This window comes from Saccopteryx bilineata, chromosome 1 (assembly GCF_036850765.1).
Source record: "Saccopteryx bilineata isolate mSacBil1 chromosome 1, mSacBil1_pri_phased_curated, whole genome shotgun sequence".
NCBI lineage: Eukaryota > Metazoa > Chordata > Mammalia > Chiroptera > Emballonuridae > Saccopteryx > Saccopteryx bilineata.
The window spans coordinates 135,093,582-135,118,097 of record NC_089490.1 but is presented as its reverse complement, the minus strand read 5'-3'; positions in this window follow the sequence as shown (position 1 = coordinate 135,118,097).

Below are 24,516 nucleotides of genomic sequence, written 5' to 3'. Positions count from 1 at the left end.
GCAAGAGAAGTGAAGGCAAAGATAAATGAATGGGACTACATCAGAATAAAAAGTTTTTGCTCAGCAAGAGAAACTGATATCAAAATAAACAGATAGCCAACTAAATGGGAAATGATATTTTCAAAATGTTTTCTTCAGAGGGAAGGAAAATGATACAGGTTAGAATCGCAAATCTACATGAAAATGAAAGAGCATTAGAGAAGGAATAAATGAAAGTCAAATAAAATATTTCATTTTACTTATTTTTAATTGATCCAACAGATGATAATTTGTTCAAAATAATAATAGTAACCATGTATTGGGTGATTATAGCTGATGGATTCCAACTGATACAAATGCTAGCAATGTTATGAGAGGTGGGCAGGAGGCATTTGTATAACCCGTCAAGCAATGTAATGTTATTTTAAAGTGGACTCAGTCAATTGTAAATATATATGGCAAGTTCAAGGGTAACTACTCAAATATTTAAAAAATAAGTATACTCATATGCTAAGAGAGGAGACACAATGGAACCATATAAAAATGCTCAACTAAAGCCAGAGAAAACAAAAGAGAAAGGAAGACAAAAAGAAAAAAGAAATAAAAAACAATGAACAGAAAACAATAACAAAATAGATAATATCCAAAGTTATCAAAAATCATTAAATGTCAAAGGTCTAAATGCAACAGAGATTATCATAAGGCATCAATAAAGCAACACCCAAGTATATATTGTGTACAACAAACCTATTTTAAAAACGTAACTTTTGAAAACTAAAAGGATGGACAAAGATATACCATGCTAACACCAATCAAAAGAAAGTAAGAGTAGGCATATCAGTACTGGACAAAGTATCCTTCACAACAAGGAAAGCCATCAATGGTTGCCAGAGGTTCCAGAGGAGAGTGGGAGAGATGAGTCCATGGATTACAGACATTTGGGGCTGTGACACTACTCTGTATGATACTGTAATGTGGATACATGACATCATGCACTGTCATAGCTCATACAACTACACAACACAAAAGGTGAACCTTAATGTAAACTATGGACTTTAATTGATGATAATGTGAGCACATTGGTTTATCAATTGTCACAAATGCACCACACTAATGCAAGCTGTTAATATATAGTAAGCAGAGGCATATATGTAAACTCTGCCCTCCAGACTGTAGTCGGCACCCCCCACCTGCCCCAGTGCCTGCCTACATGAGATCACTTTCTGTTTCAGAACAGTAGGGAAAACTGTTCTAGAACTTGCTGGCCTCCCCTCCCCCAGCCCAGCTGATCTCACCTGGTTGCTGGGCATCTGTTTACCTTAGAGACAGAACACTCTGTGGGCTTTGGCGTGGTCAGATGTGGCCCACAGGACACGGGCACTCAGGGACAGCTGTGAGCCCGACCAGCCATGGAGACCCCCACAGCCACAGCCCGCTGCTCCTGGAGCACCTGTGCGTGCTCTGCTGCGGATCTGAGAGGTCCAGAAATGCCCTGTGTCTCCCGTGCATGTTCCTGGGAGACCCTGGTATGTGCTGTGTGTTGGTGTCTTTGATAGTAAAGAGACAACACACTTTAAGAAGTGTGAAGGAACTAGGCAATGATGTCTGAGGAAGACACAGTGAGATTATTGGGCCAGTAACACACACACGATGACTCCCTCAGGCTGCCTGGGTGGTGTCCCCCACCCCCCAGACCCTGTGCTACTTAGCACCAAATACAAACTGAGCAGGACTAGAGCATGGCTCTACAAACAGCCTGGAAGAGTCAGGCTCCTGAGCTTTCCCAGCTGACTGATGAAAACTATCTCAAAAGCATCAGAGATAAATGGAGAGCAACTTCAGAAGAAAATAGTGAATGATTTCAACGAAAACATTCATTTTTCAGAAAGTCCACAACTGCTCCACCAAGAAATCCTGCGATGGAGGCACAGAGTCCGGGAAAAGGAGCAGGAAAAGGGCTGGAGCAGAGACACAAGCGGAGCAGGTCCTGAAAGAATTACTATCAGTGGCTAAAAACCTGCCGCAGACCATCCTTGTTTTGATTCCCTTAGTGATCACTGAGATCACTCCAAGGCAAGTCAAACAGAACAGGGAAGCAGAAAATGCCGATCACCCCGTCCTTCAGCCACAGGTTGATCTGAAGGGTGTCCCTGAGGATGCCCACTTCTATGTGTCCCTTCAGTGTCCTGAAGAGAAACACCACGAAATAGCCAGATATTTGTGGTACCAAAAAAATGAACGAAGAGCTCACAGAACAGAAAACCAACCCCCAATTCGAGGAAGCATCTTTGTAGCGTGTACATTCAAACCTAGAAAGTGAAATTCAGCAGCTGAAGTGAAGCTTCAAAGGCGTCCTGGACCCCATGCAGATTGCTGAGTGCAACGTCAGCGAAAACAGAGGAGGAAATGAGCTGCTTAGAAATGGAGAAGACACGTGTCAGCGTGTGCAGACACATGCACTCTGCCCAGCAGACACCCCTCCCCCAACCCCGAAAAGAAGTTGGCCCAGACCTGGGCCAGGAGCTGGGGAGAAGCACCTCCTACTGCAGAAGGAGATGGTCCTCTGCGTGAAAGCGTGGAGGGCTGGACCGCAACCCTGCCGACCGACCAAGAGAAAGCCCAAGGAGGTAAGGCAGGGCAATGATCACAACAGGCAAATGCTGGCCAAGGTCGAGTCCAAGTTCCAACCTTTCCCAAGTGGCCCCTTTGCTCCTGCTGTTCCACCTGCAGCCCGCAGGCCTGGAAGTGTCAGGGGATCTCATGGGTCATTAGGCCCCCCAGCAAGGAGGGACATGGCAGTAAGAGCTCAAGGGTCACCTGCAGGTTTGACTCGGTTTCCATAGCAGCTGGGACCTGAACATCCACAACCAAGGCAGAACATCAGCATTGTTTTCTCTTTAAAGAAATTTTTTACTAATCTCTTTTTAGTTTAGGAACTGATATTTAAATGATGCTACAATTTTTTTTATTGAAATAAATACAACATTATAAAATCAAGTTAGTGTTTTTAAATACTTATTTAGAAAAAGAAAAGCCACCTTTTCTCCACTGAACTCCCTTTGCACCTTTGCAAAGATTACTTAACTGTTTTTGTGGGACTACATCTGCTCTCTATTCTGTTTTATTGATCTATATGTCTCTTCTTTTGCCAATACCACACTGTCTTTCCTATCTTTTTAAAAGTAATATTTTTGTTTCCAATTACAGATGATATATATTATTATATTTATTATTGTAGCTTTAGTAACTTTTGAAATAGGGTAGAGTATGTCCTTCACCTTTATTTATTTTCAGACTTGTGTTGTTATTCTATGCATTTTGCTTTTCTGTATAACTATAAAATTTATTGATATCTGAAATATAGTTTTCTAGGATTGAGATCATGTTGAGCCTATAGATCAAGTTGAGAAGACTTGATATCTTAATACTGTTGAGACTATCACTCCAGATCAGGAAGTTTCTGAGGACCTGTCTTTAAGCTCACTGATTATTTTTCTCTGCTGGGTCCAGTCTACCCTTAAGCCTATCTGAGGCATTTTCAGTTAGCTAGAGTGCTAGAGGCAAGTGGTATTTCCTTTTATTCTTTCTTAGCGTTTTGGTCTCTCTGTTACCTATCAGTTCTTTCATGTTGTCTATTTTTATTACAGACATTTTAAATGTCTTGTCTGATAACTCCAGAAGCTGAGTTATAGCTGAATCCAATCCTTTTTTAAAAAACAAAACATGTTAATAGTATTTATTTTTTAATTGAATTTATTGGAGTGACATTGGTTAATAAAATTACATATTCTGATGCATGAACTTTCTTTTGAGACTGTGTTTTTTTTCTTGCCTTTATCATGCTTTCTAATTGTTGAAAGGCAGACAATTTTTTGAGTTATAGAAATTGAGGTAAATAGGAACTCTTATGTGAACTTTTATGTTAATCTTGGTGGATGTTGGGATGTGTTTAATATTTTCTTCAGCTATTGGTGCCAGGGGCACCAATGATTTCCCTAGGAACTCTACCTTAGATAGTTTATGTCTTATTGCTCTTTAAACTGTATTATACTGTTATACCACCATTATTATACTAGACTCATTGCAGCTGTGTAGGTATGGGGGAGGTAAAATAATTATATACAGTTTTATGATTAAAACTCAGTCTTTTCATTGGACTGTCTCTTTAGACTGTGATTTTGACAAATGTTTCTTAGCTTCCTTCTCTTTGGGTTAGATAAGGAGACTAGAGGGGGCTTGAGTCAGAGAAATGACCTTAATCTGCATGGGATAAGGCTCCTGTAAATCTTTTAGTCTGGAGAGGAGGTACTGGGTATATCTCATAATATAATTCTTTCTTGGCTCATGACAGAGCCATCTTTTTTGAATGTTCACAATGAAAACCTTTTGTAGTTCCTGAAAATAAAGCCCAAGAAAGTATGGCACTCTCATAAAAATGTGGCTTCCAAGAGTTTCTATCCTGCATGCTAGTCTACATCTAGCTTCGGGGAATTCATCAAAATTGCCACTTCAGTGTTCCCATCAGTTCATGCCTACAGAGGATTCTGTGCATTGTGAGCAGGTCCCAAATATAACTGCCTGCAATTGTCTATCTCTTTAGATTTTGTGGTGGCACTTCACCACAAAACTTGTCTTATGCATCAAAGAAAAGACATTAGTTTTCTGCTCGTTTTAATTTCTGTGAGGACGGGAGTGACGACTTCCAAGCTCTTTACATGTTATAGGTAAAAAAAGTGTGGTCATATAGGTTTAATTGTTCACATTTTTTATTGTTTTTGATATTTAATTGTAGTGCTGAGTAAATGTGTTTTTATTCCAAAGGGAATATATTATGTTTCCTTAGACATTAGAGTCACTGTATAGTGTTTTTTTATTAGATGTTTTATAATATTTGGTAAAAAAGTTACTGGTTTTTTCCCCCAAGTGGTATACTGAGCATTACCTTTCTGAACTTAGGTACTCATGTCCAAGATGTTTTCCAAGTTGTTAAAATCTTGATCCCTCAGTTGACATGCTCTCTGTCTTGGATATAGCTTTGGGAAGGGGCTATAAATATTGGTAACTAAGTAGAGTGGCTTTTTCATAAGGTTTTTTTTTATCCTATAAAATTTAAATTTGCTGTAGGAAAAAAGGAAAAATAGGCCAGAAGAACTCACATCTAAAAACCAATTAAACTTTTTTTCTGTGTGGTAAAGCATACATATGTGTCTTTATTAAGTGGAACTGCCCAGCAGATCATAAAACTACGTGATATAATTTACCTGTACTGCAGAACTTCCGATTACTCACAGATACAAACTACTTTGCCCTGAACTAGTTCTTTTTTCTAATACAAACCAAGAGCCAAATTAGTTACTAAGCTTTTTTTTTTTTTGCATTTTTCCGAAGCCGGAAACGCGGAGGCAGTTAGACTCCCGCATGCACCCGACCGGGATCCACCCAGCATGCCCACCAGGGGGCGCTGCTCTGCCCCTCTGGGGCGTAGCTCTGTTGCATCCAGAGCCATCCCATCGCCTGAGGCAGAAGCCACAGAGCCTTCCTCGGCGCCCAGGCCATCTTTGCTCCAATGGAGCCTTGGCTGCGGGAGGAGAAGAGAGAGACAGAGAGGAAGGAGAGAGGGAGGGGTGGAGAAGCAGATGGGCACGTCTCCTGTGTGCCCTGGCGGGGAATCGAACCTGGGACTCCTGCACGCCAGACTGACGCTCTACCACTGAGCCAACCGGCCAGGGCCAGTTACTAAGCTTTAAGAAAATAAACAACATTGTATTTTCTCTATTCTCTTTAAAACCACTACTTTAACTTGATATTATTTTTTATTTCTTTCCAATTAAGAATTTCTTGCCAATTTTGATAAAAATCCAAAGCAATTGGCAGGCATTGATATTTCCTCCCTCCTCTGCACATCTCATGAAAATGACCCACCATTATGGTTCTGTATAATTTACTTCTCCCTCTTTGGAAACACCATTAATAATATTAGTACTGTTTTAAAAAGTAGAAGTTTCATTTGCATATCAGCTAGCATGGCCATAGTCAGTCTGAAAATATTCAATCCTCTAACTTTCTCGTTACAAGAATTTTACTTCTATTATACCTTGGTTGTAGAAAATTAGACTTTTATCTGTACCTTTGACAATACAGTAGTGAGGATTCTAATTTATTAAGCAACTTTAATCTTCTTATTTAGAAATTTTCTTATATAACTGTCACTTAAATTTTGCTGCAGTTTTATAAATTAGAGAATTAACAAGACTGAGATTCAGCAAGTTCACCTTTATATTGTTACCATAGATAGTCAGGGCTAGCAAGGGAGTCTCCCCACTGGCCAAGAGGGCTGCAAGGGGAGGGTCCTTACATTGAGCATGCCAAAAACAAGAAATATGAATGGATAGCACCCTAGTTCCCCAAAAGCTAGAAAGATGAGTGGACAAGTTCCCAGTGCGTCAAAAGCAAGCAAGGTAATTGGACAGGAAAAAACCTTTCTTTCCCTTTCCCTATAAGAACCTTGGGCTTGAGCAGAAAGGCAAGATGGTCTTTGAGACAGGGAGTCCACTGTTCTACCAGGTCAGAGTACCTGTATAAACCTCTTTTTTCTTGCACAAGCACCTGTCATAATTTTGACTTTTGTTGCGGAAGACAACTGAACTTGCATTTGCGTTTTTGGTTACAATATGGCTAGATGAAGTGTTCTGAGCTTCACTATTCTATTTTAAAGTTGAGAAAAGGAACTGCCTAGAGGTTAATTACCTTACTCAAGATAATGCAGCTGGCAGCAGAAACAAGCTCTGGACCAGATTGATATGCCATGCAGAGTTATGTCAGATCACTTCACTTTGCAGGAAGCCAGCAGCTTTCAGTGGGCAGTGAGCATTTCCTTTGGAATAGCAAACAGAAAAGCAAGTTTTAGATACAAAGACTGGAAAAGGAGTAGATTAGATTCACCTACCAGAGTATCAAAAGAAATGCAACTAGTGATCAAAACGGAAACAAGTTCCCATGACTGTGATCATGACTTTATGTTTCTTGGCTGAGGAGAAACTGAACAAATTTCCTGCTCTCTGGAGTTTTTCTCTCTCCTTCCCATCCCCTCCCCTTCCCCCCTCTCCCCTTCCCCTCCCCTTCCCCTTTGCCTCCCTTTCCCTTCCTTTCCTTTCCCTTCCCATTCCTCACTTCCTCTCTTCTTCCCTCCCTCATTCTCTTCCTCTCTCCCTTCCTCCTTCCCTTCCCTCCTCCCTCCTTCCCTCTTTCCCTCACTTCCTACCATCTTTCCTTTCTTCCCTTCCTCCTTTCTTTCTCTCTTTTCTCCTTTTTTCCTTCTTTTCTGTTCTTTCTTTCTTTGGCTCTTCTTCTCCCCCCCCCATAACCCCCCTTTATTTACCTGTACTGAAAAATTATATGAAGAAATTGCATTTTCTAAGTGCATTTGCAGTTGTTAATGTAATAATTTTGAGTACTAGAGCATGGGTTAGCATATTCTGGCCCATTGGCCAATCATACCTGCCACCTGTTTATGTATGGCCACATGAGCTAAGAATGAGTTTTATATTTTTAAGTGATTACAAAAAGCAGAAGAATATTTTGTGACTCATAAATATTATACAAAATTTAAATTTAGTGTCCACAAGTAAAGTTTATTGGAACACAACCATATTTATTTATTTACATGTTGTTTCTGGTTTCTGTCCAGTGACAATGAAGAGCAGAGTAGTTGCAACAGAGACCACAAAGGTCTAAAATTATTACTACCTGGTCCTTTATAGAAAAATTTGCTAACCTCTTTTTAAAATAATTTTTTTATTTTTCAATTACAGTTGACATGTGGTATTATATTAGTTTCAGATGCACAACATAGTGATTAGACATTTATATATCTTACAAAGTGATCAGCCTGGTAAATCTAGTACACACGACATCATATTTAGTTATTAGAATATTACTGAGTTTATTCCTTATGCTACATTTTACATTCTATGGTTACTTTGTAACTACCAACTTTTATTTCTTTATCCCTTTCCCTTTTTAACTATCCTCCCAACCCCCCTTTCATTTGACAACCATCAAAATGTTCTCTGTATATCTATCTATGAGTTGGTTTTGTTGTTTACTTGTTTTTTAGATTCCACCTATAAGTGAAAACATATGGAATGCTGACCTCTTTTTAGAGGACTAATTTCCCCTCAGATCTTCACAAATCCTTGGAATTTGACCATTAGAATTTCCTATTTTGGATGGATTTATCTGCATGTTAAATATCTATTTAGAATTAGTAAAATTGTATGGAGTATTTCCTACTGCATCTAATGAATAGACTAATAATTGAAAGATTTGGTGGAGCATAAAGTTTTCTTTAGATGCTTGAACAAAATGAGAATGGACATTCTCTGAGTGGGGTTGTGAGCATCAACTGAGAAATACAAAGCAAAGACCAGTAGTAGTCAACCTGGTCCCTACCGCCCACTAGTGGGTGTTTCAGCTTTCATGGTGGGCGGTAGCAGAGCAACCTAAGTATAAATAAAAAGATAGATTTAACTATAGTAAATTGTTTTATAAAGATTTATTCTGCCAAACTTAGCAAAAATCCCACATAAAGTACTTGGTAAGTAATTATTATTAAATGCTTTAACTTGCTGTAACTCTGCTTTATAAATTTTATAAAGTATAGTTACTTCCTTACTTTATAAATCACCATTATTGTGGAACTGATGGGTGGTTAGAAAATTTTACTACTAACAGAGATACAAAAGTGGGCGGTAGGTATAAAAAGGTTGACTATACCTGGCAAAGACACTGATTACAGACTTCGGATGCAACCCAGGTGTATCCATTCTCACATAGTCGTGACCACACAGAACTTTCTTTTTCTGTTACACATTTCTTTTTAAGAACTGACTTTAATTACATTATTATAGTGTTATAATATATACACTATATATTATATTCCTATAATATCAAATTACCACTTGTAATAATTAACTCCCTATCAGTTGGTTTAGTTCTGTTCATTTTTCTTTCTTTCTTTTCTTCCTTTCTTTTTATTTTGCATTGGTGATAGGGTGTTGACCCAGCCCAAACTGCTTTGATGTACTATGTGGTTCCATGAGGGTGGCAATAGGCAGGGAATTATCATTAAATATAAAATAATGTTTAAAGGTCAAAAAGAACATTATGAGATATAACTTTATGTATTAATTCTGAGAAGGTCTTGTGAAATGGGGAGGGACTGAGTAATTCTCTATCTTTGCGTATTGTTGGGGCAGTGGGTTGCAAATCAGACACTGGTGTCTCTTACTGCCAGTAAGTGGTAACACTAGCTTTGCTGTCTCTTTTTGTCTTGAGCCAGAGATCTCTGCCATATCTATCATGTATGTTAGCTAATGGTTTGTCATAAATGGCCTTTATTATGTTGATATATTTTCCTTCTATACCCATTTTGTTGAGTGTTTTAAACATAAAATGATGTATTTCATAGAATGCCTTTTCTGCGTCTATTGCTAGGATCATACGGTTTTGTTCTTTGTTTTGTTGATATGGTGTATTACGTTAACTGTTTTACGTATGTGAACCATCCTTGTGATTCTGGGATGAATCCCATTTGATCATGATGAATTATTACTTTAATGTGTTGTTGTATTCGATTTGCTAGTATTTTGTTTAGTATTTTAGCATCTGTATATATTAGAGATATTGGTCTGCAGTTTTCTTTTTTTGTGTTGTCCTTGCCAGGTTTTGGTATGAGGGTTACATTGGCCTCATAAAATGTGTTTGGCAGTATTGCTTCTTCTTCAATTTTTTGGAAGACTTTGAGTAGAATAAGAACTAAGTCTTCTTTGAGTGTTTGATAGAATTCACTAGTATAGCCGTCTGGCCCTGGACCCTTATTTTTGCGAAGGTTTTTTATAGTTGTTTCTATTACTTCCCTGCTTTGGATCTGTTTAGGCTTTCTACTTCTTCATACTCAATCTAGGAAGATTGTATTGTTCTAGGAATTTATCCATTTCTTCTAGATTATTAAATTTGTTGGCATATAGTTTTTCATAGTATTCTACAATCATTCCTTGTATATCTATTATATATCTATGGTGATTTCTCCTCTTTCATTTTGGATTTTGTTTATATGGAGTCTTTTCTCATTTTTCTTTAGTGAGTCTTGCCAAGGGTTTGTCAATTTTGTTGATCTTTTCAAAGAACCGCTCCTTGTTTTATTGATTTTTTCTATACTTTTTCTGCTATTTCACTTACTACTGCTTTGATTTTTAAAATTATTTTTATTTATTCATATTAGAGAAGAGACAGAGAGAGAGAGAGAGAAGGAGGGAAGAGCAGAAAGCGTCAACTCCCATATGTGCCTTGACTGGGCAAGCCCAGGATTTTGAACCAGCAACCTCTGTGTTCCAGGTCAACATTTGATCTACTGCACCACCACCGGTCAGGCCTGCTGTGATTTTCATTATTTTCTTTCTTCTGCTGGTTTTGGGTTGCCTTTGTTCTTCTTTTTCTAGTTCCTTAAGATGTGATGTTAAGTTGTTTACTTGGGCTCCCTCTTGTTTGTTAATATAGGCCTGTAGTGATATGAACTTCCCTTTTATTACTGTTTTTGCTGCATCCCAGAAATTTTGATATGTCATGTTGTCGTTTTCATTTGTGTATATCTTTTGATCTCTGCTTTTATTTCTTCTTTGACCCATTCATTTTTTAGAAGTATGTTGTTTAATTTCCACATTTTTGTGAGTTTGTTTACTTTTTTTTTGCAGTTGAAATCTAGTTTCAAAGTGTTATGGTCAGAAAATATGCTTGGTATAATTTCAATCTTTCTGAATTTGTTGATGTTATTTTTGTGGCCCAACATATGGTCAATTCTTGAGAATAAGCCATGTACACTGGAGAATAATTTCTACTCTGGCGTTTTGAGTTGAAATGTGTATTATATCCAGTTGTTCTAGTGTTTTATTTAAGGCCTATATTTCTTTATTGATTTTCTGTTTGGATGAATGATCTAGAGCCATCAGCAGTGTATTGAGGTCTCCAAGTATGATTGTATTTTTGTCAGTTTTTATTTTTAGATTAGTCAGTAGATGTCTTATATATTTTGGTGCTCTTTGGTTTGGTGTATATATATTAAGAAGTGTTATGTCTTCTTGATTTAATGTCACCTTTATCATTATGAAATGAACATTTTGTCTCTGATTACCTTGGCTGTCTTTTAGTCAGCATTGTTAGATATGAGTATGGCTACACCGGCTTTTCTTTAGATGTTATTTGCGTGGAGAATCGTTTTTCAACCTTTCACTTTGAATTTGTTTTTATCCTTGTAGCTTAGATGTGTTTCTTTTTTTTTTTTTTAAATTTTATTTATTCATTTTAGAGAGGAGAGAGAGAGGGAGAGAGAGAGACAGAGAGAGAGGAGAGAGAGAGACAGGGGGGAGGAGCTGGAAGCATCAACTCCCATATGTGCCTTCACCAGGCAAGCACAGGGTTTCGAACCGGCGACCTCAGCATTTCCAGGTTGACGCTTTATCCACTGCGCCACCACAGGTCAGGCCTAAGATGTGTTTCTTGAAGGCAGCATACAGTTGGATTTTCTTTTTTGATCTATTCTGCTATTCTATGTCTTTTTATTGGTGAATTCAATTCATATACATTTAGTGTAATTATTGACACTTGAGGGTTTCCTATTGGCATATTATATATTGCTTTCTGATAGCTCTGTATTTTGTTTGGTTCTTCTTTCTTTTGTCATTTGTTTTGTTTGTTCTATTCCATACTTCTTTCTGCTGTTTCTTCTTTTTTTAAGCCATGTGTTTCTGTAGAATTTTTTTAGGGGTGGTTAGCATTGAGTAATAGAAAGGATATACAGTGTGTCTGTAAAGTCATGGTGCACTTTTGACTGGTCACAGGAAAGCAACAAAAGATGATAGAAATGTGAAATCTGCACCAAATAAAAGGAAAACCCTCCCAGTTTCTGTAGGATGATGTGTCAGCATGTGCGCATGCACAGATGATGATGTAATACCATGTATACAGCGGAGCAGCCCACGGCTATGCCAGTCAAGATGTGGATGGTACAGAGGAAAGTTTAGTGTGTTTTGTGGTTCGCTAAATTCGAATTTGTGACCAAAGTGCAACGTGAATATTGGCGTGTTTATAACAAAGCGCCACCATATAGGAATAACATTACTTGGTGGGATAAGCAGTTGAAGGAAACCAGCAGTTTGGTGGAGAAACCCTGTTCTGGTAGGCCATCAGTCAGTGATGAGTCTGTAGAGGCTATATGGGATAGCTACATAAGGAGCCCTAAAAAATCTGTGCGTGAGCCCACATCGAACTGCACTGAGTATGTATGAAACTGAGAGAGTTTTCCTTTTATTTGGTGCAGATTTCACATTTCTATTGTCTTTTTTTGCTTTTCTGTGACCACTCAAAAGTGCACCATGACTTTATGGACACGCTGTATATCATATTCATTGTAGTACATTATCTCATGAGTGCTTCTGCATTCCATCCTCCTTTGCTACTGTTAATCTTTGTCCTCTCCCTTTTTTTGGTTTTGTTTTCACAAATTAATCTTGTTTTTATTGTGATCTTGATGGAGATTTACTTGTAATTTTGTTTTGTTTTGTTCTTTGTATCTGGTTGGATAACTTCCTTTAGTATTTCCTGAAGTGGTGATTTTCTGGTGATAAATTTTTTCATCTTTTCTATATCTGTGAATGTTTTTATTTCCTCTTCCAATTTGAAGGAAAGTTTTGATGGATGTAGTATTCTTGGCTGGTAGTTCCTCTCTTTCAGTACTTTAAATATTGGGGTCCACTCTCTTCTAGTTTGTAGAGTTTCTGCTGAGAAATATGATGATAACCTAATGGGCCTTCCTTTATATGTTGTAGTCTCCTTTTCCCTGGCTGCCTTGAGGATTTTTTCTTTGTTATTGGTTTGTGATAATTTCCTTATGGTGTGTCTTGGAGTAGGTCTGTTTGGATTAAGGTAACTCGGTGTTCTGTTTGCTTCTTGAATTCGAGGCTCTAATTCTCTCCACAGGCTTAGGAAGTTCTCATCGATTATTTGTTTGAATATGTTCTCCATTCCACTTTTTCTCTCTTTTCCTTCTGATATACCCATAATTCTTATGTTGCTCTTTCTGATGGAGTCAGACAATTCCTGTAGGGCTTTCTCATTTTTTTAATTTCATGAGTCTCTCTCCTCTTCTATTTGTAGTCTCTCTAGTTGCCTGTTTTTTATGTCACTAATTCTCTTCTCTATCTTGCCTGTTCTATTAGCTAAGCTTTTTATCTTGTTTTTCATTTCATGTATTGAGTTTTTCATCTCTGTTTGATTTCATTTCATAGTTTCAATTGCCTTTGTGATGTATTCTTTTTGTTCATTGAATTGTTTTTTGACCTCTCTAAATTGCTTTTCCATGATTTCTTGTATTTCCCTGAGTATTTTTAGGACTTCAATTTTTAATTCTCTGTCATTTAACTCCAAGGTTTCCAAGCAATTGAAATATTTTTTTCTAGAGATTTTTCCTCATCTATCTGAGCTACATCTCTATCTTTTGTATTCATGAAATTTGATTTCTTGTTCTTTAATGGCATTTGAGAGCGGTATTGTTAATAACACTAACAAGCAATGATTAAAAAATATAAAGATTGAACAAATACAGTGAAAAAATAAAAATTCTATTATGATAAGTGGAACAAGAACTGCATAGAATGGGGAGCCAGAGGTGGGGGAAAATGACAAAGACATAATAAATGAAGTAAAAAACACACAGAATGCTACAAAGATGAATACAAATCTAGAATAAAATAATTTGTTGATAAATTATGATCAAATGAGAGAAAAAAGATAAGAAAAAAAAAGAAAAAAGGTTAAGGTTTTTGAAATGTAACCCTCATAAAAAAAACCAAGAATGAAATATGTAACACCTATGGATAATGAAGTTCAAAATGAAAAGGAAAGAATAAGATGGACAGAAAATAAGTGACCAAAGTGGAAAAAAAAAGATGAAAAAACAAGAAAAAAAGGAAAAAAAGTTATAAAAAATGTAATTTTTTCCTGGTTTTGAGAGGTAGCCTCTTCTTTTTTTTTTTTCTTCTTTTCAGCAGGTGGCACTGTACTACAGGTTTTTCCCTTGTGGGGCTCTTGACTAGAGATTTGCTGTTGTGTTGTTATGGCAATGACATAGGCTGGTTCTCAGTCCTGCTGGTAGACAGGGCTTGTTAGGGTTTGCAGGCTCTGACAACGGGAGAGTCAGTTTGTTTTCCAGGTGCTTCTCCCCTTGTCTCTCCCTCCTGAGCCAGCAACTTGGGGACTCAACTGTGAATTTTCCCAGTCACTTCTTGCAGAGCAAGAAGTTCTAAGAGCTGCCAAGTCCTTCTTCTTGCAGCCCCACTCAAAGCACAGTTCTGAGTAAGGCTGTGCCAACCAGAACCACTAGTGAAAGCAGACAGGGCAGGGAGCATACTGCTGATCAGGTGCCTTTCTAAGGGCTCCCAGGCCTGTCTAGTTCATCTCAACACTTCGCGAGTTTAATCACCACAGGCTTTTCTCCCTTGTGCCCTGTTTGTTAGCCTGCAGCCCAGCCCCCACAACTTCCATAGTGCACTCGGAGGTCTGCTCTGCAGGAATGCACTTTGTGACCTGTGTTGGCTCATGGAGGCACCCTGCCCAGACAGGTCTAGGCCTAGGGATGCCAGACCTTGTGCACTTCCCGTGCTGTGGTCAGGGAGCGGGGATTACATGAAAATCTGGCTACAGACCACGTGGAAGTCCACTGCTGATAATCTTTGACCTAGCCCCTCTGCCCACAAATGCATGCGCCCATGCCATAGGTGCCAGGTGGAGCCCCTCACACACTACCTGTGATCGCAGACTGGGAGGGCACAATGCTTAAAAGCTGCTCTGGCACCGGCCTCAGAGTCTACTGCCCGTGCTAGCCCTGTGTCCATGATCTCAGGCTGTGTCAGTGCTCTCTTTTCTCTGCTGGAACATCGGCTGTAGCCCAGCTTCTTCCCTCTGCCCCAAATCCTCCGTTTCTCTTGGTTCCAGGTGAAAGTTGCCCTTCCTCACATCAGTGAGGAAAGCGGAGTACTCCATTCTCCTTATTTCCTTCAGTGTGGATTATATATTCAGCCACCTTTTTACCCGATTGTACCTTTGTCTTGTGTGTGTATGCCGCGGACCAGCACAGCTTCCAAATAACGGTGCGGAATTAAGGAAACACACTTTGTCAGAACAAAACCGATGGGACTGGGAGGACTCCTCAAACTGCCTGGCAGCATCTGAGTGCCTCACAGCCCCAGTTCGCTTTATTATATGGACCTATGCAAATCAAGGACCCTGATACAAAGTTGCACATCAAAGGCTAAGACAGAAACTCTCCCAAGGCAAAAACAGGATACATTAGTGAAATTTACAAACATCTGAAACAAACAAAGTCAGAGGAAGGGTATGTATATTGCTTCCTGCAACCCAAGGAAGGAAGTGGAGTGGGTGCAAACACTCAGCATCAAAGCCAAATATGGAGATGGAGGGGGTAGAACTTAGCCCCCTGCCAAGCCTCGAATCTATAATGGCTTTTTGCCATTAACGGTCCACAACATATCCCGCTTTTCTTTTTAATTTGTGCTGAGATTTGCACTCATCTGATTTTCTAATTTGGAGGCAGATGGAAAAAAATACAAAACAAACACAAAATTAGTATAGCCAATGCTAACAGATACCCAAAACAAGTATGCCAATACATCACAGTGATCAAAGCCTTTAAGCAAACTCTTTAAGCTAATACAACAAGAATCTATAAAAGAGTAATGTCCTTAAAGTGTTCACCAAGTCCAAGTTGGCACCAACACCATTCCAAATCTCTGCAAATGCAACCCAACCCCAGTTCAGTCCATCAAAAATTGTCACAGGAGCAGGAGTCCAGGAAAAGTCCACTTTCAGGAGAAGTCCTCATGGCACTGAAATTGCCGTCACACTTCCACACTCTGCAGTTAGCGTCAAAGTCCCAATGACCGCTGCTTTCCAGCTGGCAATGACCCAGGTAGACTGGAAAAGCCATCTGCAGCACGCATGAAGACGGAGCTTCCGTTTTCTTTAAACTGGAAAGATGAACCCAGGGGTCCTATACTGGAGCTTTACAGCCATGGAGTGGTGAGGAGAACCTTGGGATACACTAAGCTGGGTGGCAGAGGTAATTTTGTAAATTGGCAAAAAAGGAAAAAAGGAGCTCTGAATTAGGAGTAGGTCCTAGCCTAAACTATGAGTGGGGCATTGAGGCAGGAGGAATAAAAGAAAGACTATATATTAATCAAAGCAGCAGAAAACAGGACTATCAATACCCACAACAGAGATCTTCGAGGGAAGAATAAAAAACCTGAATATTCAGGCAAGACCTAGTTAAATGACCCTTGTGTAAATGAGACCAGTCTACCAGCTACTTGGAAGAAATACCCCAGGCTCGTCCACAGTGTTGAAGATGGGGCCGACGGCCCTGGGCACCTTTTAGCCTTCAGTGGCAAATCCTAGTATTCTGAGCAAGGTTAGGTCACAGGTGGCTGGAGCAGGGCTGGAAGAGACTGAACCCTCCCTTAGAGGAGTGAGGGGGAAGCCTACCTTCCAGTGTGTCCCTTCTTCCTCACAGCAAAGGCATGTAAGCCTGGCAGGCTTTGGCTTAAATGACCATCCTTTCCACTATTGAAGCAGGGCCCTGATGAAGTTCCAGTTGAAGCGTTGGAGCCTCTGAGGGCATATGCCAAGAGCTAGTATTTTACCTGATCTCCTTTGGGCTTTTTTGGCCTCTTGGTACCTTAAAAGCCATGCTCAGAAGATCTCGCTGAGGGGCTTGAGAGTCCCTATCTGCCTATATATCTGGAGCTATTCAGAAAAGAACAAAACAGTGTCATTAGCTGGAATCAAATAAAAGTAAAAAAAAAGGGTAGTAGTTTGCAGGACAAAAATTTTTTGGCATCTCTTGTACATCAGCATTCAAAAGAAACTGTTTGAAGTAAAAAGCATGACAGGGTAGACCTGCAGGAGCTCCAGGACATGACTCCCCCCCCCCCTTTCTTTTTATATTATTTACAATTGAATCACACTTTACAATATTTTGACTTCTATTGCAAGAAATTCTTGACTTTGTTAACTTTTAACAAAAATAGAGTAAAAGCACCTCCAAACAACATTCCCACACTTATCAAAACACCCCCTTAACATTAATTAACAGGCACTTTAGAGAGTACATATCAAAACTGAAAAATCCCATTGTTATCTTCATTATTCTTTTACAGCAAAAAAATCTTTACACCTTTATTATGTAAATCTATGCTGCTTCAAGCCTTTCACTTGCGGCCTGGAGCAGCCTGGCCAAACCAGCAAGTGTTTTGGATCCAAAATGAGCGTGCTCTACTTATTCCAAACAAAATTATATTTATATAGGGAAATGAAATTATTCCCGTTTTGTTTTCAATACTACAGCTGGCACTTCCAAAACTATTATTATCATTACTTTTCATGTAAGGACTTATTCAGGCCTTATAAACAAAAACACTTAGACATTAAACAAAGACTTCACATACAATCATACAAATCAAGAGTGAAACCCGGGGTTTTAGAGATTAAACTATGGCCTGCTTGATCTTAAGTAGGGCTACCTTAATAGGAACGTAATAAGGATATATACTAAACAGAGATCTCTCTCGAAAAATCTCAAGACGGCCGTATGAGATTTCTATTCAGCAATACCCAAATCAGGCCCCCCTTTCGCCCTCTTTTCAAGCAATGGATCAGGAAAATAAAATGATCTAAAATATTAAAAAAATTAGATAATAATTGAGAAAGGGAAGAGAGCATAGTAAGTCTTATGCAATTGCTCTTGTAAAGTGAGTCTCTCATCTAGAATCATGGTGTCTCATCAGTCATTCAGGGATCCACCGAGGAGCTTCAGCAGACCTAGGAAAAACACACACATATCCTCGGCCCCATAAGAGAACAGGGTCTGGCCCTTGCCAGATTCCTGTGAGTGGGTCCCTCCATCGCACTTCAGGGAAGGCTTTCCTTGCAGGGTTCCAGAGTCTCTCTGCTGCTGAATGACCCTGTACATCAGTATTCAAAAAATTTAAAGTGAAAAGAGCATGACAAAGAAGATTTGCAGGAGTTTGAGGGTATAATTCCCCTTTTTTAATTTTTTCCAATTGGTTTTTAAGTGTTTGATGTGCACGCTCTACAATGCCTTGACCCTGGGGATTGTAAGGAATTCCCGTCCTTAGGTCAAGTCCAAAAGTCTGACAAAGTGTAGTAAATGCTTTTCCTACATATGCAGGAGCGTTGTCAGTTTTAATCAGTTTAGGAAGTCCAATAATAGAAAATGCATATAAGCAATGAGCTATAACATGTTTAGCAGCCTCTCCTGTTCTGGCAGAGGCTACTATAAATCCAGAATAAGTATCTACTGTAACGTGGACAAAGGATTATTTGCCAAATGAAGGTATATGAGTAACATCCATTTGCCAAAGTTGTCCCGGTAGGAGTCCTCAAGGGTTAATTCCAAACGAAGGGACAGATTGTAATATAGGGCACCTTGGACAAGATTTAACAATCTGCTGTGCTGCTTCCCGAGAAAGTTGAAATTATTTATGCAGGGCTGCAGCGTTCTGGTGATGGATAGTATGAGACTGAATTGCTTGATCTGTCATGGTTGCTCCAATAATTTTCTTTTGGGTAGCTGGATCAACAAGGGCATTCCCTTGCGCTATAGCTCCAGGGAGCATGGAGTGAGCTCGAATATGTCCTATAAAACACGGAGCTATATGTTGACGTACAAGTCTTTGAAGAAGGAGGAACTGCTGAAATAGTTCCTCATCAGCAGTTGTCCCTAAGATAGCAGTCTCTATAGTGGAAACAACCATAAGTAAATATCTGCTGTCTGTATATAAATTAAAGGAGGAGTATGGCAAATGCTGAAAAGCCATGATAATGGCATGTAATTCTACTCTTTGGGCTGATTTTAAGGTGACTGTTTCAGTATAAAGCTGTCCATTGATTATTAAGCCTGCTATTCCTGAGCTGGATCCGTCAGTAAGGATTGTAGGTGCTTCAGGAATGGGCTCATTAACAATTGTCTTAGGAAATATAAAGGTAGTAATTAATGAAAATTGAACTATTTTATCAGCTGGGTAGTGAGAATCAATTTGGCCTGTAAAATTTGCAAAAGCGATTTGCCATTTTGTGGAAGTTTCCCAGAGCCATTGTTGTTGATCCTTTGAAAAAGGAACAACAATAGTCTGTGGCTTAAAACCTATAAGCTGCAAGAGTCGCCTATGCCCCTTGATAATCAAGGAGGCAACAAGATCAAAATATGGAGATAAAACTTTCTTAGGAGTAACAGCTAAATGAATCCATTCAATAGGACCTGAAGCTTGCCACAATAGTCCTGTTGGAGTGTAACTTGAGGGACATATTAGTAGGGCAATTGATTCCTCAGGATTTATGCGTTTTAGTTGTGCTTGCTGCAAGGCCTTTTCTACAAGCTTTAAAGCTTGTTGTCCCGCAGGTGTAAGTAGCCGAGGAGAAGCTGGTTCAGCTGAGCCTCTAAGAATATCAAAAAGTGGCTTCAGTTCTCCAGTAGTTAATTTCAAGGAAGGTCTAAGCCAATTAATGTCTCTTAACAGTTTCTGGAAATCGTTTAAAGTTTGCAAATGATCTGTCCTGATTTCTATTTTCTGTGGGCGAATTTGTTGTCCCTCAATAATTTGTCCTAAATAAGAAAAAGGTAAAGATTGCTGTACCTTTTCAGGAGCTATATAAAGTCCTGATTTTTTCAGAGAATATTCTAGTTGTTGCAAAATGGTCAACACAGTGTCTTTATCTGGATGAGCAATAAGAATATCATCCATATAATGAATTATGTATGCCTTAGGGTGTTGCCTTCGTACTGGAGAGATGGCTTGAGCAACATATTTTTGGCACAAGGTAGGACTATTAGCCATACCTTGAGGCAAAACTCTCCACTGGTATCGCTCCATGGGAGCCTGAAAATTAAGTGAAGGAACACTGAATGCAAAACGCTTGCAATCATGAGGGCTTAAAGGAATAGTAAAAAAGCAATCCTTCAAATCAACAACTATAAGGTGATAGTTCCATGGAATGGCAGTAGGAGAAGGAAGTCCTAGCTGGAGAGGACCCATAATTTCCATAGTCTTATTTATTGCTCTCAAATCTTGTAATAGCCTCCAATTTCCTGATTTCTTTTTAATAACAAATATAGGCGTATTCCATGGACTATTAGATGGTTCAATGTGCCCAAGCTGTAGCTGTTCCTGTACCAATTGAGCAGCTGCCCTAAGTTTCTCCTGAGAAAGGGGCCATTGATCTACCCATACAGGATTATCTGATTTCCAAGTAATTGGGTCTGCACAGTGCATTATTGGGGTAGCAGGAGCTACCAAGGCCCCTATGCAAAATTTTGATATCCTAATCCATGCCTTCTGGTATTGGGTGCCACTTCTATGGGGGTAAGAATTCCTTGCTGTTCTTTCCCTAGACCCTTAGTGGGCAAAAATCCCTGATCAAGCATTTGAGTGCTAACTAAACTATTAGGACTGACAAGCAATGCCCCCATATTTTTCAAAACATCTCTACCCCACAAATTAACTGGCAATCCAGGGAGCACATAAGGCTGAAAAAGTCCAGAATGACCTTCTTTATCTTCCCATTGTAAAAAACTAGAACTTTGTTGAGGGGATTTACTCTGCCCTATACCTTGTAATTCTGTGTCTGCTGCATGAGTGGGCCAGGAAGGAGGCCAATGTAGCTTTGCAATAACAGATACATCAGCCCCAGTATCTAAAAGCCCTTTAAATTTATGCCCTTGTATTGTTAGTTCCATTTCAGGGTGTTCCTGGCCTATTTTTTGAATCCAATAGGCAGTATCAGTGGAGCCAAATCTTTGATTATCTCGGGGTCCCTTTAGCAGGGTTTGGCCTTGTCTTAAAAGAGGTAAAAGGATTAATTGAGCAATTTTCATATCAGGGGAGATAGTGACTATATTCCTCAAAGTGTGAGCCATTACTTTAATTTCCCCTGTATAATCAGAGTCTATCACTCCAGGAAGAACAAAGAATTCCCTCATAGTTAAACTACTTTTGCCTAACAAGATTCCTACTGTGTTACTGGGAAGTGGCCCAAAAATTCCAGTGGGTATGGCTTGAGGTCCCATCTCTGGAGTCAATACGAATTGGGAGGTGGGACTGAGGTCCAGTCCTGTACTGCCTGTTGTTGCCTGGGATAGTTGGGCAATGTTTGGCCTGCTGGAACCTGAATTTGCTGAGGAAACACTGACATTGCCCCTATTGTTTGATGGGGCCGGGGAGGGCCCCATTGTCCGTTTCCCTGCCCTCCGGTAGTACATTTAGGCCTCCCCTTATTCTTCCAATGTTTCCCATTTCTACAAAGTGGGCAGAGGTCTGGAGCCTTAAGGGCTGGCTGTCCTTGAGGGAGAGGCCGAGACCAATATCCGGAGAAAGCAGGGCAGTTTTTAGCAAAATGCCTCAAACCCCCGCATTGAAAACAGTTTCCATGGGCAAAAGTACTTCCCTGACCTTCCTTCCTTCGCTTGTTCTGTCCTTTATCAAAATTTTGTCCTGTAAATCTTGCCTTATTACCTGTGGTAAAGGCAAGACCTTGCATGTATGAAGGTCCAACATCGGCGCATATTCTAATATAATCCTCTATATCTCCCTTCTTGCGGTGAGGCCGAAGTGCAGCCTGACAAGCAGAATTAGCATTTTCATAGGCTAGTTGTTTTATTAAAACCTTTCCCACATTTTTATCCCCTACTATTCTTTCAACTGCTTGAATTAGCCGTGAGACAAAGTCTTGAAATCGCTCATCTGCACCCTGCCTAATTTTACCAAATTCTCCTGGTTTGGTCCCTGGAATAGGCAGGCATTTCCATGCCTGTGTGGCTAGCTGATTAATTATATCATAAATAGCTGGTTGATACTCTAATTGAGTTGCCATATGGGCATACTGTCCTTCTCCAGTTAACATATCTACAGTAACAGCAACCTCCTCTTGCTGATTTTTCTCATCCAGCTCTATAGCCTTTTCATGAAAGTTTGACTTCCACAACAAATAATCACCCCCAGAGAGACAAGCACGAGCAATCGCCTTCCAGTCATTTGGGGGAAGAGCCTTTGCACTAATGGTATCTAATAAACCAAGTGTAAAAGGAGCAGTAGGCTCATACTGAGCACAAGCAAGTTTAAGCTCTTTCAGAGTTTTAAAAGGTACAGGTTCATGTTCTCGCACTAGTCTCCCTGTATCATCCTGTCTTTCCACAATAGGAAAACAGGCAAAGCCATCTATTGTTTCCCCTATATTTCGAGCCTGGTCTATAGATTGTTGGAGAGGAGATTTCCCAGATTTTGAGCTATAGACTATGGAATCAGCCCGATAAGGGAACAGAGGAGCAGAGGGTTGAATGTAGGAAGAAGCTGAGGGCAGCGGAGGCCCCGCGGCTAAGGCAGCCATAGCCACGGATTTTTCATCCCCCCTGTCATCCTCAGACTTCAAGTTATCCTCATATTCACATCCCTCTGTTTCCGGCTTACCCTGATACTCTTCAGACAATGATTTGTCTTCATATGGAAACATTTTTACAAAAAGGTCCCTTACTTTTGACCCTATCTGTCCCATATTCTTTTACTCCCAACTACACTTTCCCCAAAAACTTTCTTTATTCACTGTGTGCACTTCACTTTGGGGAGTTCCGTCACCTTCCTTCAGTTTTAGTTTCCTCGTACTCAAGTCGTCTGTTCGGGCGCCACTTGCCGCGGACCAGCGCAGCTTCCAAATAATGGTGCGGAATTAAGGAAACACACTTTGTCAGAACAAAACCGATGGGACCGGGAGGACTCCTCAAACTGCCTGGCAGCATCTGAGTGCCTCACAGCCCCAGTTCGCTTTATTATATGGACCTATGCAAATCAAGGACCCTGATACAAAGTTGCACATCAAAGGCTAAGACAGGAACTCTCCCAAGGCAAAAACAGGATACATTAGTGAAATTTACAAACATCTGAAACAAACAAAGTCAGAGGAAGGGTATGTATATTGCTTCCTGCAACCCAAGGAAGGAAGTGGAGTGGGTGCAAACACTCAGCATCAAAGCCAAATATGGAGATGGAGGGGGTAGAACTTAGCCCCCTGCCAAGCCTCGAATCTATAATGGCTTTTTGCCATTAACAGTCCACAACAGTGTATGTTTCAGATGCTTCTGAAATTGTTTCTCTGTCTCTAGTTTTTGAATTTGTTGAAATTTCAGGGGGAGATATCGGGAGCACCCCTCATGGCACCATTTCTCTGATGTCACTACTTTAAATTTTAATTTATTGTGTTGACATGGTTTCAAGTGTCTCACTCAATATAACACCTTCTACACACTGCATTGTGCCCCCTATACCCCAATGCAAAGTCTCTTTCCATTCCCATTTTTCCCCCTTTCCCCCATCAACCTACCTACTTTACTCCTTCCCCTCTAAGAATTGCTACCCTGTCTGTATCTATGAGTTATGTTTATATAATTTGGCTAATCCCTTCACCTTTTTCTATCCCATCTCATCTCCCCCCTTCCCTTTGACAGTTGTCCATTTGTTTCCTGTGATCTTGCCTCTGTTTCTGTTTTGTTCCTCAGTTTATTGTGTTTATTAAGTTCTAAATATAAGTGAGATCATATGATATTTGTTTTTCTCTGCCTGGCTTATTTCACTTAGCATAATTATCTCAAAGTCATTCCATGCTGTCACAAAAGGCAAGATTTCTTTCTTTTTCAAAGCCATGTAGTATTTTATTGTATATATGTACCACAGCTTTTTTATCCACTCATCCACTATCAGACACTTGGGTTGTTTCCAGAGCTTGACTATTGTAAACAATGCTGAAATAAACATGGGGGTGTATATCTTCTTTTGAAGAAGTATTTTGGGATTCTTAGGATATAGTCCTAGAAGTGATAGCTGGGTCATAAGGCAGTTTTATTTTTAAGTTTTTGAGGAATCTCCATACTGTTTTCCACAGTGGCCGCACAAGTCTGCATTCCCACCAGCAGTGCAGGAGAATTGATTCCCTCCACACCCTCGCCAGCACTTGTAGTGTATTGATTTGTTAATAAAAACTATTCTGGAAGGTGTGAGGTGGTATCTCATTGTGTTTTTAATTTGCATTTTCTCTGATGATTAGTGAAGTTGGGCTTTTTTTCCATGCTTATTGGCCATCTTTATGTCCTCTTTGGAGAAGTATCTATTCAGGTTCTTTGTCTATTTTTTAATTGGATTGTTTGTCTTCCTGATGTTGAGTGTTAAGTACCTTGTTGGTATTAACCCCATATCAGGCATATCAGGGATTATGTTCTTTTTATTTTGTTAATGGTTTCTTTTGCTGTGAAAAAGTGTTTTAGTTTGATGTAGTCACATTTATTGTTTCCTTTGTTTCTTTTGCCCAAGGAGATATATCGACAAAAATATTGCTATGAGAGATGTCTAA